Here is a 19,928-nt window from a genome sequence, read left to right on the forward strand (position 1 = left end):
CACGGGAGGCATTGCACAGGTATAACACAATAGAAAAAAAATAAAACTTACCTTTTGCCGCCTACCGCTCCAGCGTTGCAACTCGTCAAGTTGCCTCTCCACTTCCTGCCTGCTGGTCCCAGCAGCCCCTGGGACAGACTCCCTGTCCAATCCTCACACTGCAAAGTAGGCAGGAAAGACACCCTGCTCAGACCAGGGAGTCTGTGGGGTTTCTCCAGCCCGGCTGCTCAATGATGCTGGGCTGGAGAAAACCTAAGTGCGCACGTGTGTTTTGGTCGGCCTGAGATGTCCGACTAAACACACATGAGCACTTAAGAAGTGGAGTGCACTAGCACTCCTCCTCCCCCCTCCCATGCCTCGGCCTCACCCCTCCCAACACCACTGGCTAAGAGCTGGCAAATGTAAATTAAAACAATGCAAGAACATCGTTTTATTTTACATTTGCTGGCTCTGAGCCAGGCAGTGGGGCGATGCTTCTTTGCCATTGCGGAGGAGCCGCCACTGTCTGAAACTAGGTTCATTCTCACCTGAGCTGAAAACCTCTTAGATTAAAACTCCCTTCAAAAAGCAAAACCTCGTCCCACATAGCCTTGTGAACTACAGACCCATATTAAAGAGACCATTCTTAGGATAAGATGTTGAGACTCTCAAAAACTCAGCTCTCCAATTTAACTCAACTTTCTAATTTTAGCATACATTATGCCTTACTGTCTGACTAACAGTTCTGTTACCGACCAGGCGGAGGCACAGAGCCAGCCATCATATCTATCTAGGATGACCTAAACAGTGGACAAAAACTGAGTAGATACTTCTTGATTGATCACCTGTATTTGACGCTGTCCACCACCACACTCTTCTGCCAAGACTCCACAACCTCGGAATCCATGTAAATGCTATAAAATGGATTGCTTCTTATCTCACAGACAGACAAAGTTTAGTCGACCTGCATTCTTAATAATGAAAACAATATGTCACATCTTCCCATACCTTGCACACCAACATAAACTGCAAGCCATTCTCACACCTGTAATCTCCAAGCCTGACTTGGCCAACAGCCTATCCCTGGGCACACCCTCATTCATAATGCAACTCATCCAAATTGCTGCTGCAGGGCTTCTTCTCCACCTTCACCCAAGAGAACTCATTACACCAATCCCACAATTGCTCCATTGGCTACCTGTAGCTAGAAGGGCAATGTTCATGCACCCTGCATTGTTCACCGAGATTTCCAAGAAAAAGGACCGTCACACCTATAATTTAAATTCAAGCAATATAAACCTAACAGAGCACTGTGTTCCAGGCTTGTAAAAGTTATCCTGGTACCACCTTATGATAAAAAATCTGTAAGAGGCACAACTTTCTCAATACAAGCTGCTGAGCTTTGGATCTCACTACCTGACAACATCAGAAGTACCCATAGGCATATACACTTCATACGGCAGTTGTAAACTTGGCTATTTCCGAGATAACTGCACCACCCACATCCTGGCAACAGAGCCCAGAAAACAGTCTCACCCTCAAGTGTAATCATCATATTACAACCCACGAACTACAAACAACTCCACCGGCGAACTGCTTTCGATAAGCAGGTAGGATAAGAAGGGCTGACCCAAGGGTCACCATGGCATTACATACTTACGTACTTGCATATATAACATTTATGGCCCGCAATAATACTAAAACCATATTATATAGCAGTCAGCAACAAATTATAACTTATACCTATTAAATGCAAGTAAGACATATCTGCTATGAGGGTTGTCCATCACCAGCACAGTACAACCAAAAAAACAGCCATCACCAAATGAACCGGCATGAAATAACTGAAGATATCGGTCATACATTGGTGAATAATTCAAAGAACATTAATAAAGTTCACCACTACAGGTCCTAAATACTTATAGAATTTGACAGCTTATTTACATCTCTCAAAGACACTAAGATATGGGATGATAAACAAAATGCCCATCCTAGCAGATCTCTTCACTTCTCTCTTCGTCCAGCCATGCCTGTTCTGGACAAAAACTATTCACAAAATCTCAGCTCGGACAACCTGTTGCAGTAAACAGCTAAGCAAACTACATCTAATGAAATACCATAAATGGCCCTGCAGAGCTATTCAAAGCTACTGGCATACTACAAACCATAATACTGCATGTCTTTCTCATTCTTCATCATCCAACACCCTGCTACGCTCTGCGTCCCATAACACAATAACCGCACCTCGGTGGTCATCATGCATGACATGGAAACACTTCCCACACATGTTCAAAACAAAGATAATATTCTTTCAACCACACACTACACCAGTGATTCTCAGAGTAGAGCCCGGGGGGGACTTGCGGTCCTCCTGACCATTTCATATTGCCTCCTGGTCAACAGCAGTATTGAGGCTGCTGTTTACTTGACTAAGCACTAACATTGAGAAAGACATTAAATAAACTTCAAGCATTTATTTACAGCTTAACTGAAGTTAAAGAAAGGAAGTAACTAAGATGTCCTGCACCACTTTAGGAGCACTTTCTTTTTAAAAGACATCTTGCAACAAAGGTGTAAATATATGATGAAGTCTATTCAAAATTTTAAAAAGGGTATTTCATTAACATGTAAAAGCTTTACACCTTAGCACATCAGATCATATCACTGCATTGAAAGTGAAAAAAAAAGTGGAATTTAGAAACATTCATGCTTCCACCCACACTAACAACATTGCCAATAGTGAGCTAAGAGGTAAGTCAGTTGTCACATGCACACTCTGGGTGGCCTGGGTTGCTATTACACATAGGCAACATTATAGCATATAAAATCAAGTACAAGAGAAAGATTTGTACAGCGCACAACCTGAACTCATATATTTCACGGTCCTCTTATATGTGATAATAGAGGGAAAGGAGGCATGGTGAATAAAACGATTGTCTAGGATCACACGATTTGTCAAGTGGGGAAGCTAGGATTGACCCCAAGTTTTCTGCCTTTTCAGTGTGAAATTCAGCCACTAGAAGTATATGCTTTGCTTTCCCTATGTCCACTTTATACACCCCCTCACCTCACAGCCTCCCTTCTCTCTACCACAACCCTGCTGGTATCAGTGCTGCTTTTGGTGACACCACAGATCATACTGTGTGGACCCTGAAAAAACGTTTGAGAGAATTGTGTAGTGCGCTACTCATGTACGCAACAACCTTTGTGCCCCACATTGGGGTAGTACGCGCTATATAAATACTGCAATACAATGCAATACAATCCAACACACGATTCTTATGAGCACTGGTCATTGATGTAGAGTTTTCCAAATTGGGCTTACATGTGTCATCATAAGTAACTTGAGATGCCCTCTCGTTACCCATGGTATGTCACTGTCAGTTTCACCCCTAGGAGAAAAACGACTTATTGACGGCTATACATTCATAATAGTAGCTTCTTGATTGGTCATCAGCTACTGAAGAGAAACATTTTATGTGTATAAACCATTCACGTTATGTCTGTCCTGGGTAGTTTTTTTTATTTCATTTGTGATTGGCGAGTATTTATCACTGCAATTCTCCATTGTTGTTTTTTTTAAACGGGTGGTAAAAAAAATATTGGGTGAAGTCTGAGATATGCCCAGAGCCTTTCATGAACCTTTTTGCAATCCTTAAGTTCCCATCATCAGAAAGAAATACTACTTTTCGGACTAGTGCTTAGCAAATTTGTAGCCATTCTGCCTGTGCGCTATTTCTAGGTTTAAGAAACAGCTGTCAGTGTTGCTTTGTGTTAGACCTGTCATCCTTGGAGTGGTCTTTCCTGAGGCTTATTGCCTTTTACCTCCTGTTTTGCTGAGTCTCTTTTTGTTGGCCTAGGATTCTGAGCACTTTAACACTGCTAACCAGTGCTAAAGTGCATATGCTTCTTCCCTAAACATGTTTGTGATTGGTGTATACCTTATTGGTATATTTATTCTACTTGTAAGTCCCTCTTAACATGGTACCCCCATACCAAGGCCTGTAAGCTAAATGTTACTAAAGGGCTGCAGCGGTGATTGCGCCACTCACAGAAGTAGCCTATCAAACCTATATTAGGCCTGCAACTGCAGAGCCTGTTTCTGCAATTTGCTGCCACTTCAGCTTCACATTTAAAACTAATTGCCAAGCCTTAAACTCCCCTTTTATTCCATATAAGTCACTCCTAAGGTAGGCACGAAGTATCCACAAGGACAGGGTGCTAAGTAAGTAAAAGGTAGGACATGTACTTTTATTCTTTACATGTCTTGGTAGTGGCAAACAGCCTAGTTTGTTTTTCACTACTGTGAGTCCTTCTCCTCTCATTGGTTAGCATTGGAAATTCCCATATACCTTATTAAATGGTAATTCCTGATAAGAAAGGAGTAGCTTTTTCATGTGTCATAAGTTTGGAATGTTACTGATAAATCCTACTTACTGGTGAGATTGGATTTACCTTTACTATTTTAGAACTGCCACTTTTAAACAGTGGACATTTCTCTGCACTTATTGCTCTGTGTGCCTGACAGCCTATCTCCAATACACATCTGGGATGGTCTGGGTGACACGTACATTTGTGCATACCCTCTAGACAGCCACAACACGTCACTCAACCGCATCTCCATTCATCTGCATTCTGTTGGGTCTTCCTGGCCTGGGAGGGGCTCAAACTCCACTTCAATAGGTTGTGTCCTGCCGACAAACAAAATACTGATAACTCCCCATTGATAGCCTGGTGTGGTATCTTGTGTGTCATGGTGGCATTGTAACCATAGTAATAATGGTCGCACTCCAGTGTGTAGTCGTGGTAACCATATTTCTCAATTAATAAACCACTTCGGGTGCTGTGGGAAACCGCCTCCTGATCAGAGAGGTGTAAGTAATACTGGATGTCCAAAGTCCTTTGCCACTGGAAGGAACATCCCAGAGCACTCCAATACGAAACAAGTTCGTCTTCAAATAAAAGTAATCAAAATTTTGATGTTCATAGATGACTATTTATTCCAATATTAAACAATTCCGTAAGTAGATTAATTAAATCAAATTTTCAGCATTCGTATTTAGACTTGTTCATGAAGTACGCTCATAGGATCACAGGAGAATTAATCCCCAATGCATTTCGGGACTAGCCCTTCTTCAGGGGGTTCTCCCTGTGTTTCCTGTTAATCTTTAAGACGCGTACCGAATTTCATTCTGGAAATGAAATGCTGAAAATTTGATTTAATGAATCTACTTACGGAATTGTTTAATATTGAAATAAATAGTCATCTATGAACATGAAAATGTTGATTACTTTTATTTGAAGACAAACTTGTTTCGTATTGGAGTGCTCTGGGATGTTCCTTCCAGTGGCGAAGGCATTGTAACCATGACACCTGGACCATGGTGACGTTACTATGACCATGGGAATGTTCTATGCTGTGTTACCTAGGTGTTAGAATGTCATTATTTGAATAGCCTGTACCCTGACTGAGACTGGCGGTGACGGTTACCTTACTGGCTGTGGCTTGGATGGGTCCTGTATCTCTTCTGGAATAAACCTGCTTCACCTTTACACATTCCTGTCTCAAGCGTTGTTCTTCGAGCTGAATGATAATCCTACACTGTCATAGTCGGCAGCTGGAGAAAAGCAGGACCCAACAACCTCAACATTCAAGTTCACTTATCCTAAGCATAAGTACGGGGAATAGTTCAAGGTACTGTACTTTTCAATTTGATTAAAGACCGGGAGCTTTTGCCGTGTGTGTGCACACTTTGGGACTTGTGTTTAAAATTCGACCTTTTAACCTTGTGCATATTCTGCGGCAAAGTGCGGTCTTTTACTCGAACTGCATGCGCGGTTACATTGAGTTTTGAAAGGTGCACTCCTGCACTCAGTTTTTTTTATGTCTGTGAAAGTGCTTTTGTTGTGAGTTACACTTTCATAAGCTTTACGCTGTTTGCGCTAAGGGTTACACTTTGCACGGAGTGACTTTAAAGCTACCATTTATTACAAGAAACTGTGGAGCTGAGCGGAGCGAAAACAATAAATAAATCCAAAGTGGGATGTTGGAAATTTCAAATAAGTTCAGTTGCCTGATTTATAACAGTTTTCTTTCACTCGAGCTCAATGCGAAGGTTGAGGTCTTCTTCATTCCTTCGACTGTAGCGGGTCTTCTGTTCCTTGTTCCCTGCTCTACGTCACTGGTTTGACGCTGCATTTCAATTTAGTCACCTACTTCACGCCAGCTTCCGCCATCCTAGTGCGCTGCGTTCCACGTTATTCTGCTTTATTGCAACCTAAGAATTGCACGTAAATGTCACTATTTTTTTTTAATAGACTTTAACATCGTTTTTTCTTCAGCGTGCCTCAGCTGTGACATGCACGCATCATCTGTTGATACATCATTTTTTTTTGAGTGAAGATTTATAACGGAGTGGTGATAGGCACACCATTCTTCATACATAGATACTTACAGGTTGTTTAAGTTTCGCGTTTGGTTCCAAGATATTTCTTGCCTGCACCTCGGTGACAGGCACACCTTTCTTCACGTATTGTGCCAAAGACCTTATCTTTACTATTATTTCCTACATTTCTTTAGCATGGAACAACATCTTTGATGCACTGGATAGTTTAAATTGTGATTGGAAGTAAAACTTTTTTTACAACTTCTTTTTCCTACAATTGTTTTTTCTCTTTTTCTTTTCTTTTCTTTTTTCTTTCTTTTATTGATTTCTTCATTTTCAGGAAGGTTTTTCTCATATACTGCTGTCATACAAAATGTTACAGCTCCTCCTTTCTTTTTATCAGAACCTGGTGAACCTGCAATAAAATGGAAAAAGGTTTTTGAGCGGTATGCTAAAGTGTGTGGGGTAAGCCTTAGTGCTGAGAGAAGAACTTCTCTCCTTTTACATTGCCTTGGGTTGGAAGGGCATGATGTTTTCGATCACTTGCCTGAGCTTGCTGATGCAGAGACCTCAATGAATTTGAGATCTGTATAAAAAAAATAGATAAGCATTATCTACCAAAGGTAAGCACAATACTTGAAAGGTACCAATTTGTTAAGAGACTTCAGAATGATGGTGAATCAGTGGAGATGTATGTCACCCATCTCAGAAAACTCGCCTCTTCTTGTAAATTTGATCAGCTCCTTGATGAAAGAATTAGGGATCATCATCATCATCATAGTCTTTATTCGAATTAAAAATAATTCATACAAGACACAAACATATACATAAGACAACAATATAAAATCCAATTCGCTAAAGCTATACAAAGTTTTAACAATAAATAATTAAAAACAGTTTTAAATTGAGAATTAAACATATCAATTGACTACAGATGAAGCGAGATATTTAAAAAGAAGTGAAAGGAAATAAAACAACTGGACAATACAGCGTCCCGGGATAGAACCCTATGAAGGTGGTGCCTCTGTTCCCCGAATAACGTTACATCTTAGGGACCATGCCCATCCCAGATATTTAGCTAAGGCGATTGAGTGGACTGGAAAAGTGCTTGTGCTTAGAATCCTAACAGCGACAGCAGAACTCCTTGTGCCCAATAGTTTGCACAAAGGAGTGAGCCACCGTCGTCTGGGATTCACATAAACAGGGCAAACAAATAGAAAGTGGGCAATAGATTCTTTTGTGTCACCACAACCGGGACAAGTGTCTTTGTCTGTACCAAACCACCCACTAGTTAGAGACCTGAGTGGTAAGGAACCTGCTCTAAGTTGGAAATAAAGCTTCCTGTCCCTAGGTGAGGTGATCAAATCCCAATAGGGTTCAAAAAGTGGAGTGGCCTTTGCCTCCAAAAAACAACCAGTCATCGAAGAGGAGGCAGAGTCACTCCACACCCTATGGTCTACCTTCTCCCAATAAAGCTTTTTCAAAAGCTTCCTAGCGGGAAAGGCAGCAATAGCGGGGTCGCTCCATAAATCTGTCAGTCCCAAATCTGCCAAACTTTCTCGGAGATTCCTGAGCCACCCTATCTTATGAAACTTGTCGGCCTGCATTACATCCATGATGCCCATTGCATATGGCCGAAGCTCAGGCGTAGTCCACAGTCTCCTCCAGTATAAGACTGGACGGAGTTTGGCCAAATCCTTGAGGGCCTTTCTTCCTAAGTCGTAGCGCAGTGGGACCAAAGGTGTGCTTTGTGGGAGACCTGTTATACAGCGAAACAATTTGTTTTCAACAACTGTAAGAATCGATAATACGTCAAAACCCCAGAGCTCTGCCCCATACAACACTGCACTAAGGGCCTTTGCCTCATAAACCTGGAGCACGGGCTTGACCGGCTTGGTGGATGATTTTTTATGCTCTTTGGTCAGTGTTCCCGTGATCTGAGAGAGCTTCAGCGCAGAAATCTCCAGGTGTCTATTCCACTTATTGTTATCTGACACGTGGATGCCCAAATAGGCAAAGTTATTTACCTCCTCGAGGACTTGGCTATTCATTGTGAGTTTGCCTGTTCTCTAGCTTGGGTGCGGGTTGAATGTCATAAGCTTGGTCTTGGTCACGTTGACCTCCAGTCCATGTTTGTTACAAAAATCTTCAAAGACTTTCAAAGCCCTTTGCATGCCACTTGGAGTTTTTGAAACTATAAGGGTGTCGTCGGCAAACATTAGTATTGGGATAGGGACTCCAGCCAACTTTGGAGCATCGGTACTGGTTTGAAGCATAAAGTCAACTATGCCATTAATGTATAAAGAGAAGAGTGTAGGCGCCATGGCACACCCTTGGCGCACGCCACGCTCTACTGGAAACTCGGGGGTTGTGTCCCCCAGGCCTCCCCACTGTATTTTGGCAAAATTAGGTTCATGGAGCCTCCTGATTAGAGTCAGGAGTTCCATAGGAAGGCCACGTTTTGCTAGTACCCTCCAAAGTTGTTCACGTGGGACAAGGTCAAAGGCAGCTCTTAGATCTACGAAAGTAACATAGAGACTGCCTTTGCCTAACGTGACTGTCTTCCAAAGCAGTTGTTCAAAGCGGAACACCTGGTCCACGGTGCTGGTAAATTTTCTGAAACCTGCTTGGAGATTAGAAAGGATCTGGTTATCCTCTATCCAGACCAGTAGCTCATTGAGTACCATCCTCCCGATAACCTTTTGAATAGTATCAATAAGGCTAATAGGCCTATAGTTTCCTGGGAGGGTTTTATCACCCTTTTTGTGAATAGGAATTATGATAGCACCCCCCCACGATTTGGGTACCGGGGCACCTTCAGCCACAGCATTGGGGAATTAGGGATCAGTTTATGCTGGGGTGCAGCATTGAAAAAGTTCGGGCAGAACATTGGCTCAGGGATGAACCATCATTAGATGAAGTGTTACAAGTGGCCAAAAGGACTGAACATTCTTTAAAGTGCGTAGATACATTAAAACAAAGATGTACAAGCCTCAGTACAAGTTGTCAAAGATGGAAATAAAACTGTATGCAAAGGAGATAGCACTGTTAAACCTAAAACTAAACTGTTTGTTCCTAAATGTTTTAAGTGTGACAAACTTGGTCATTTTGCAAATGATAAAAAGTGTCCTGCTTTGAAGGTAATTTGTGCCAAATGCAAGAAAAAGGGTGACCTTTCTGTTGTGTGTAAGACTACATTTTCTGGGTCTAATGTTAAGTCTATTGAAACTGATATTCAAGAGGAAGACTTTGTGTGTGGACAAATTGTCGTTCAGATTGATTCCAATGTACAACAAAATGTTTCTCATGAACAAAAAACTTGTCCTCTAGACACAATACAGGTAGAAGGTGAATATACTAAAGTACTTTTCGATTCAGGGGCCAAAATCACTATTGTGTCCAAAACATTCTACCAAACGAAACTTGTAGGGAAGGTTACTCTTCTCAAGCCGGACATACGCCCTCTAGCTTATGGAGGTGAGCCTATACCACTTTGTGGGTACTTTCTGGGACTAATTGAATACGGTGGGCGATATGTATCTGGAAAAGTGTATGTTTCTCAAAAGGGTGACAGCATCATCAGCTGGTTCCACCAGGGTGACTTGGGTGTCTTGTTAGACCCAAGTAGTTCTTCTCCCATCATCCTTAAATAAAATGTTCATTCTGTTCATCTTGAATCTGATGGTGATGTTGTAAAGCACATTAGAACGAAATTTCCTAAAGTTCTCATTTGCAACCTTCTACTTGCAAAGTCAGAAGTGTACCCTTGGCTGTGAGAGAGGAGATGAAGAAAGAGTTAGAGAAACTTAAAGAAGGAGGAATAATTGAGAAGGTCACCAGCACTGATTGGCTTGCTCCGGTGGTCGCTGCACGCAAGGCTAATGGGTCTTTACGCTTGTGTGTGGACTTGAGGCAACTTAACAAGTGTGTGGTAGTGGATAGATATCCACTACCTAACATCTCTGAATTACTAGCATTGTTAGGAGGCGCCAAGGTCTTTAGTACAATTGTTCTGACTTCGGCTTACCACCAGATTGAACTGGCAGAATCTTCAAGAGATCTTACTTCCTTCATTACACCGTTTGGGACCTTCAGGTTTATCAGGATGCCGTTTGGCCTGGTGTCAGCGGCATCTGTTTTTCAACAAGCAATGGAGAGGATGCTCAAGGGATGTAATGGCGTTTGTGTCTATCAAGATGACATTCTGGTATTTGGTAAGGATCATGAAGAACATGGAAACTTCCTCTATGATGTTTTGGGTAAGCTTGAAGCTGCTAATCTTACTATAAGATTGGAGAAGTGTTGGTTTGCAACTTCTTCCATTCATTACTTGGGGCACACAATTTCTGGAGGAGGCATTGCTCCCAAATCAGATCTAGTCGACACTATATCTCACTTGCCAGCTCCACCATGTAGAGAGGAACTTATGAAGTTCTTCGGCATGGTCGAATACTATAATAAATTTGTTGAGGGTTTTGCTGAGCACTGTACCAACATGAGGGGGCTCTTAAAAAAAGGTGTTGAGTTTAAGTGGACTGAAGATTGCAATCGTGAATTTGTCTCTCTTAAAAAGAAACTCAGTGATGCTCCCAATCTTAAGAGTTTTGGGTCCATATGTAGGTAACATACCATTTACCGATTCATAAATACCGAATTTTACCGATTCGGTATTTATGAATCGGTAAATAGTATGTAGGTAAATAATCGGTAATTATTACCGAATCGGTAAATATCGGTATTTATGAATCGGTATTTACCGAATCGGTAATAATGCATCCCTTCCCATTCATTCCTATGGGCCTGGAGGCCCATAGGAATGAATGGGAAGCCAGTTACTATTACCGATTCGGTAAATACCGAATCGGTAATAGGGGAGGCATTATCATGGGTGGCAGGGTGTCACATTGACACCCTGTTGCACCCCTGATTCGTGCATGTGTGCACATGTGGCGCACATACATGCCCTAAGGGCATGTATGTCTGCCACATGGCACATTACAAATAGCACAAAAATGCTTTTTGTAAGGTATTCGTCATTTACCATCAACTTGTAGTTGGTGGTAAATAACGAATCCAGACACCAATAATGCACTCACTTGAGTGCCCCCTACATTGCATTTCTGGATTCGGTATTTACCGAATCGGTATTTTACCGATTTCTTAAAATTCCGATTCGGTAAATACCGAATCCAGAAATCAGCCACCTACATCTCAAGTGCCTCAATACCGGTCGGTAACGGGATATTTACCGATTTTCGGCCGTTACCGACCGGTATTGAGGTACCTACATGAGGCCCTTAATCCCTCTAAAACATCTGTTGTTACCCCTGAGGCCAGTGTAAAGGGGTTGGGTGCGGTACTTCAACAAGAGGGTGAGAACAGCTTGGAAACCATCACGTTCATCTCTCGAGGACTTAAGGATCCTGAATCACGGTATTCTGTGATTGAGCGTGAGGCTCTTGCGGTATTTTGGGTGATCAAAAAACAAAAGAAATTTTTGTGGGGAACTAAATTCTTAGTTAAGACTGATCACAAGCCCTTGTGTGAAATTTTTTCTAAAAAAGGAATTGACCACGTCTCTGGTAGGATCAGTAAATGGGTCATAGCTCTCCAAGAATAGGACTTTGAAAACAGGTACATCCATGGTGTGGATAACAGTGTGGCTGATACACTTTCTAGACTAGTAGTAGATGGCTCTAGTGATGATATTGATGATGATGATTGGAGTGAGAATGATGTTCATGTGTGTGTGAGGAGTGAAGGAATCATTGATGAGGGTCAGTGGAGGATTAAGTTATCATTGGATCCAGTGTTGTCGGAGGTAATGCGTCTCATTCGCAGTGGTTGGAATATAAAAACAAAATGCATCTGTAGATGCCTCCAAGTTTTGGGGGGTCAAAGATGAATTGACAGTGTGTGATGGGATACTGGTACGTGGCACACGGTTGATACCGCCTTTGGAATTTCGGAAAGTTTTGGTGTATTTGGCCCATGAGTTGCATTCTGGTATGTCTAGGACAAAAGAGAGGCTCCATTCCTCTTATTGGTGGCCTGGAATGGACATACAGGTGGAAAGGATCATTAGGGATTGCATGGTGTGTGCTACAAGTGAGAAATCCATAGTGGTCAGAGTTCAACCCATGGTTATCAGGGACCTTCCTCGTGGGCCTTGGAAGGAAGTGGCTTTAGACATTGTGGGTCCTTTTCTTTCCAATGGGCAGTAGACTTTCATTTTGGTTCTCTTGGATTTGTTTTCAAGGTGGCCAGAGATTCATTTTACCTCAAGTATTGAAACTGTCCAAGTAATTAAATTTCTAGAAACCCTCATGGCTAGAGAAGGGTACCCTGAATCTATTTTAACGGACAATGGAGTACAGCTAGTATCAAAAGAAATGGAAACCTTTTTGAATTTTCGAGGCATAAAACATAAAAAATGTTCCCTTTACCATCCAGAAACCAACGGGATGGTGGAAAGGTTTAATAGGGTGATCAGTTGTCAAGCAGCGACGGGAGAGCGTCTTGGGAGGATTCCCCTTATTACTAGTGTTAGCTGGTGGAATCCTGCTTCTTCTGTTCCTGCTGTGCAATGGCTGCTCATCTTGTAGTACTGCACAGGGGATGCGCACACCAGGAATAATCTTGCCTGTTTTGTTTACTGTGGGAGCAATCGAATCCAGAGCCATCATTTGCACCATCTGCAGGTCGGGGAAGCGAGCCTGAATCAGCGACCCGGGGAGAGCGGTTGGGCGTCCTGGGATAAACCACAACTCCCAGCAGCCCTGCTCATACCCGGCGCACGCCCATGACATCATTTCAAACCGACCGAGGGGCTTAAGAACGAGGAGCGCTCTCCGCACCGCGGGACGCGCACACCAGGAATAATCTTGCCTGTTTTGTTTACTGTGGGAGCAATCGAATCCAGAGCCATCATTTGCACCATCTGCAGGTCGGGGAAGCGAGCCTGAATCGGCGACCCGGGGAGAGCGGTTGGGCGTCCTGGGATAAACCACAACTCCCAGCAGCCCTGCTCATACCCGGCGCACGCCCATGACATCATTTCAAACCGACCGAGGGGCTTAAGAACGAGGAGCGCTCTCCGCACCGCCCGTCTGTGCCCGTGTGAGACCGGACCGGGCACTCCCTCGTGGCCCTGTGACTCTCCTCCCATTAGACTTATCGACCTCCAGGACGGACTTGAGGAACCTTGAAGGTAACGCTTGTCATCGGGATTATTAGCTTCGGGGCGTAAGATTTACGACTTCTATTATTGTAACCTGCTTGAAAGAAGCCACATAAGCAGATACCCTTTATAGTCCCCACTAAATAATAAGCTCTTTCTAATATGGGCAAAAGGAAAGCATTGAGCAGCGACCCACTTGAGGGGAAGGACCTCAAAAAGCCCAAAAAACAAACACTCCTAACATATTTGACTGGGGCTATGGGGGCAATAGAGAAACAAATCTCCTCAGTGGAACAATCTTTAGTGGCTGGGTCACTGATGACTGGAGAAGTTGTTGAGCAAGTCATCCCTATCCAAGAAACTGTAACAAATGTGGATCATGTCATCGGATCTGCAGCAAATGGTTGTATCCAACAGACTGTATCTGATATTATAGTGCACAGCATTCGGGAAGACACCACTCCTCCACAAACAAATAGGAAAAAAAAGACAGTAAGAAAACAGACTGGCAAGTCTGGAAGGGGTATGAGAGATTCGGGCAATCCAACAGTACATAGAGATAGGGATACCACGGCAAGGAAAAACAGTCATAACAACCATTCTAGCCCACTTTCACATCACTCCCCCATATCAACTGTCACAACAGCTAACACGATAAAACATCCTAATAAGGGGGTTGATTTAGAGAGTATACTTTTATCAATAAAAAACTTAGATTCCTACGTGAGAGGAGCAGTCGAGAGCATCGGCGAAAGATTACATCGAGTAGAGTCTTTCCTGGCAAAACTCCCAATCAATAACGACAGCATGGTCAATCTATTTCCAAACTCCAAGCCTTCCAACATCGTTATGAATGACACCAGCAAAATAGGAAGACCTCAGCTTCAATCTGATAGGCCTGGAGTTACTTTAAGCAATCGAACCAATAATCATTCCAGTATATCTAAGGTACAACAAAATTATATCTCTACCTGTAATCCAACCGCTGATAAATCAATTTCACATGTCACTAAACCATTATATATAAAGTCATCGCCTCCCTCACACCTGGATCTTCCCCCAGCCTGTACTCCTTACACAGTCATCTTGGCAAATGTACCACAACTAGGGCAGCATGACCAGGAGACGTGCGAATCCTTAAGAAACAAAGCATTACATTGGTTGGGGAATAGAGTGGGAGATACTAGAACCCTGTTTGAAGAGTTCAAGATGGCACGTAGGGTGGGATGGATCGGAAGAACCAGGAAACCCTTTATAGGTGATTGCCTGGTTCTGACCTTCCGCTCACCCTGGCTAGCTGAAAAGATTCTGGGGAAAGCGGGTAGAAAAACGCTTGAAATAGGGATTAACATTCTACCCCTAGGCTTCTTCTATCGACCTCCATTTGATTCAGTGAAAGTAGATGACCTTCAGAGTATGCCTAGTTCAAATTATAGTATTTTAGTACACAATCGCTTTAGCGCACTCGCATCATTAGAGGATTTGGACTTACTACCCCAAAAGTCAATAAGTGAATTGGAGGTTACACCAGGAACTCTAGGCATTGGCCCCCTTAGTCTATCCCAAAGGGCGACACCTGAGTTAGAGACCCTATTAGAAGGTCGAGACAATAGTCTGTATAGACAGGTGCAGAATAAACCAATGCACGCTGAAGCTCCCGATACTACATCAAATAGAGAGGAACCTAAGAATTTTATTTTATCTGACACAGAATTATCGGGATTAGATTCCCAGCTATTACCACCATCCTGGAAAAAGGAAGGGCAGATTAACATCACTTTTTGGAATATAGCGGGTCTATATCCCAAACTTCATAACGACTTTTTTCTTGATTTCATCAGGAAAACGGATATTCTTTGTCTCCAAGAGACTTGGACCCAAAACGAAATTCATTTTGACGGTTTTAAAACCTTCCACACCCCAGCCTGTCCTTCCAGCCATGGAAGACCTAAGGGAGGCTTATGTATATATGTTTCCAATTTGGTGGTTGCGAAAAAAAATTCGCTTGAATTATCTGATCCCTACTACCAAATTCTTACCCTTTTAATGGATAATAAAGATTCTTTGACGCTTGTGAACTTCTATAACAATATCCCCAAAGAAAAAAGAGACAGAAGTAATGGTTTGATTCAGACAAATTATGTATAACATCCAGTCTCTTAGCTCAGGGAATGCTCAGATCGTCTGGGGAGGAGATTTCAACGTAAATTTATGCTCCAATAATAACAACCAGCTATGTGACTTGAGAGACGAGGAAAATCGTAATTTAACTCATTTCTCTCATAACATCTTTGGTAGCGCTCTGAATGAGAATGTTTTTATGCTGGACCTGACCTTTGCAAACGAATTAGTAACACCTCCTATCCCTTTTTTTCCAACATATAATGGGATAGGTGCAGGTTCGGTAATAGATTTTATCCTGGTCTCAAGTCATCTTGCTAGCAGGGTAAAGCAATTTATAAAGCATAAGATAGCTATAAGTGATCATTTCCCTCAAACAGTAATAATTATAGGTAAAAATGATAACTTCCATAATAAAAATAAACTGGAAAAATATCATTATATCTGTGCTAACTTGGCTATTGACAGCACAAATGGTTACTCATTGAAATGGGAACTTACAGATCCTGACAAAATTACATCTTCTGTAGTGGTTAAGGCACTGGATCAAATTGTGATGTGTTTAAGTGAAAATTCCCCTCCTTCGTTGGTATTAGAAAGTTTCAAACATATTACGGCAACAATAAAAAACTGTTTGTTCATAGAGAAAAAAAGGGGGGAACAAAAGAAAATCAGATGGTTTGATACTAATTGCACGAAAGCCCACCGTGCACTAAAAAAAGCTATCCACAATAAGGAAAAGGACAAAAACGCCATTCGGCAAGCAAGAAAATCATACAATCAGGCAATTATGTCAAGAAAAAGGGCACTAAAAAATTCCTTATGGGAAGACTTGCACAGGGCTAGTATCCAAAAAGATAGTAAGGCGTTCTGGAAAGTAATCAGATCTCCATTTTTTTCATCTGAAAATTTCCCGTCTGTGGATGTAACGATAGATGAATTCCAATGGGTGAGCCATTTTACAAAAAAATGTTTGGCCTTCCCGAGGCTATCACAACTAAGAATACTCCAACAACACTTCCTTTCAAACACACTGTGGTCCACCCAATTGAGGTATCCTTCTCACTAAAAGAAGTGCTATCAGCATTAAATGAAAGCAAAGGCTCTAAGGCCCCAGGACCTGATGGGGTCCCTGTCGACATTTACAAACATAACACAGACCTCTGGGCTCTGTTATTAACATGCGTTCTTAACGCAACCTCTACGCAGGGCCTAATTAAAAGTTGGACCGAATCTATCATGGTTCCGATATACAAGAAAGGTAATAGACAGGATCCTTCCTGCTACAGACCAATTTCACTTTTAGACTCATTGGGGAAAGTAGCAGGAAGGATACTCCTTACGAGGTTACAAACATGGGCTATAGAAAACAATATATTATCAGACCTACAGTTTGGCTTTAGGGAAGGCCGGAGCACAATCGATCAGGGCCTTAACCTGGCCATCCTGATGGGTAAATATACGAAAGCAAGGAGAGGAAAACTACATTTGGCGTTTGTAGACCTCTCCTCGGCTTTCGATTGTGTGTCACACAAGAAATTATGGACCATTCTGAAAGAAATGCAGGTAGAAGAACCCCTAATTAATTTCTTGAAAGCTCTCTATAGCAATGCCTCAGCACGTGTTCGATTTGGTCCAACAGGTGAATGTACCTCGCCATTTAGGGTGTACAGAGGGGTAAGACAGGGGTGCGTCCTGGCTCCCTTCCTTTTCACCCTTTATACAAATGGCCTTGAGAAGGCCTTATTGGAAGGCAGCCTGGACGTTCCCCAAGTGCGACAAAACTCGGCCATCAGACGCATACCAGCATTGCTCTATGCGGATGATGCCGTCATTTTAGCCAGGACCCCATTGGCTCTTCAGCGGGCATTGGAGTCCTATAATATTTTTATGCAAGACATTGATTTGAAGATAAATGTCACAAAAACCTATGTGATGAATTGTGGCAAAGGCAATAAGAAAGGAAAGGATATATACCTAAATGGGAGCAAACTGGCCATTACATCTACCTACTCGTATCTGGGGATACTTATAGACGACAAGGGCTCTTGGGGCCAAGCAATTATTTCAAGAAAACTACTTTTTATGAGAGCCACTTCTGCCCTCGTCAAATTCTCACAAAAACTAGGAAAAATAACTCCCTCAGAATTACTTAATATATATAAAGCAAAGTGCATGAGCATTGCAACCTACGGGGCAGGGATTTGGGGCCACTGTAACGTTTCTGAATTACAGAAAGTGGAAAACGCATTTTTTAGATACTTATTGGCTGTGCCGGGCTCTACATCTACATATGTCTGCCATGCTGAGATAGGAGTCCCCTATTTAACAGATATCATAAAAATCCAACCCGCGATCCTGTGGCATCGTATATGGAAGTCAGAGACCAATCATCTTAATCAGTCAGTGCTTCAGGATGCACTTAAGCTGGATTATTTCCTTGATATAGAATGGATTAGATATGTGAGGGACTTCATGACAGACATTGGAAAACCTGAATATTTTAATAACCCATTTTCCATGTTAGTCGTCTCAGGGAAAGAATTTAATACATTTTGTTTGCACCATATGGAGAGGCTGAGATTTACAAGTGAAGTCACAAAATCGTCTGTCAACTCTAACCTTATGATAACATCCTCCTTTGGTATGCAATTGTATTTACAAAATACTGAAAAGGGTTATGATAGATTTGTTCTTACCCGATTACGATTGAACACCTTTCATAGGTTGGTCACCTTTCCATCTGTTAATAATTGGTCTAAAAACTTACCAAACTGCCCATGTGACGCCATTTCTGAGCAATCAACAATTCATGCTATTTTGTTTTGTAAATTTTATAAAGACCTGAGAAGAAAATGGATAATTCCAATCTTGAAAATTTGGGGCATTCGCCAATGTCGTCCCGCTTTCATGGCTCACCAATGTCTTGATAATGATTGCATAATTTTAAATGTCATTTTCTTTTTAAAAAATCTTATCAAACGTCGTAATAGCATAGCTTTAGACTCTCTTAACAATAGCGATAGTGTTTAAATATCATTGAACATACAGTAATTAACTACGCATAGATGTTAAGCTGGAGTACTGTAATCATAAGATACGAAACGTTGTTTTGGATATATCCCCCAAAGCATCCTAATATTGCAATTGGGGGTTATCTCTTTTTTTTCTCCCGCTTTAAAGAGTCATAAACTTGTTCAACTTTGATCTCGCAATACATTACGACACTATCTGACCTTTTTCTATGTTTGAGGTTTTGCATGTACATTTCATTGCTTTGTATATTTTGTTTTATATTACTTCGTAATCTATTTTTATATCATACAGAACTAAATTCTTGATTGTAGATTTGTACATACTGAGAGCTAAACTTATGAACATTTAATCAGAAACGCTATTTGACCTTTCTCGCTCCAAAGATTGCTATTTTTCACATATCCTAACTGTATTGCCTTTATGAGATCCTTTTTAAATCGTCTATTAACTTTTTTTTTAACCTATATGTTTTGTATTGTATTAATGTCGAAATGTAATACTGTATACGCTTTTATGGTTTGAAATTAGCTTACCGAATAAAGCTCATTTGATTTGATTTGATTTGATTAATAGGGTGATTAAAGAAACCATTTTCTGGGCTAAAAATGCTGGGTATAACTGAAAGGAACAAGTTTTAAAGAAAATTGAAGACTATGGGGTCACTCCTCACAGTTCTACCGGGCAGTCTCCTTTTGTGCCCTTCAAAGGTAGGGCCCCATGTACTCTAGTTGAACCTTCGTGGGTAAGACGTCTAGAGGAGACTGTTTATAGCTCTACACCTTTAAAGAGTACAGTTGAGTGGAGGAAGAGAGAAGAAGATAAATGCCTAGCAAGGAAATTAAACTTTGATGCCAGGAAATCTACTAAAGATACTCTTCTAAAGAGAATCTTGTGTGTCATGGCGGCATTGTAACTATGACACCTGGACCATGGTGACGTTACTATGACATGGGAATGTTCTATGCTGTGTTACCTAGGTGTTAGAATGTCATTATTTGAATAGGTTGTACCCTGACTGAGACTGGCAGTGGCGGTTACCTTGCTGGCTGTGGCTTGGATGGGTCCTGTATCTCTTGTGGAATAAACCTGCTTCACCTTTACACATTCCTGTCTCAAGCGTTGTTCTTCGAGCTGAATGATAAACCTACACCGGGCAGACAGGACTGGGTTGAAAGGGATCCATGTGCACTTCAGAGAACTCCTTTGAAGTCACCCCCTATATCAAA

The sequence above is a fragment of the Triturus cristatus genome, chromosome 9 (genome assembly GCF_964204655.1).
Source record: "Triturus cristatus chromosome 9, aTriCri1.1, whole genome shotgun sequence".
Lineage (NCBI taxonomy): Eukaryota > Metazoa > Chordata > Amphibia > Caudata > Salamandridae > Triturus > Triturus cristatus.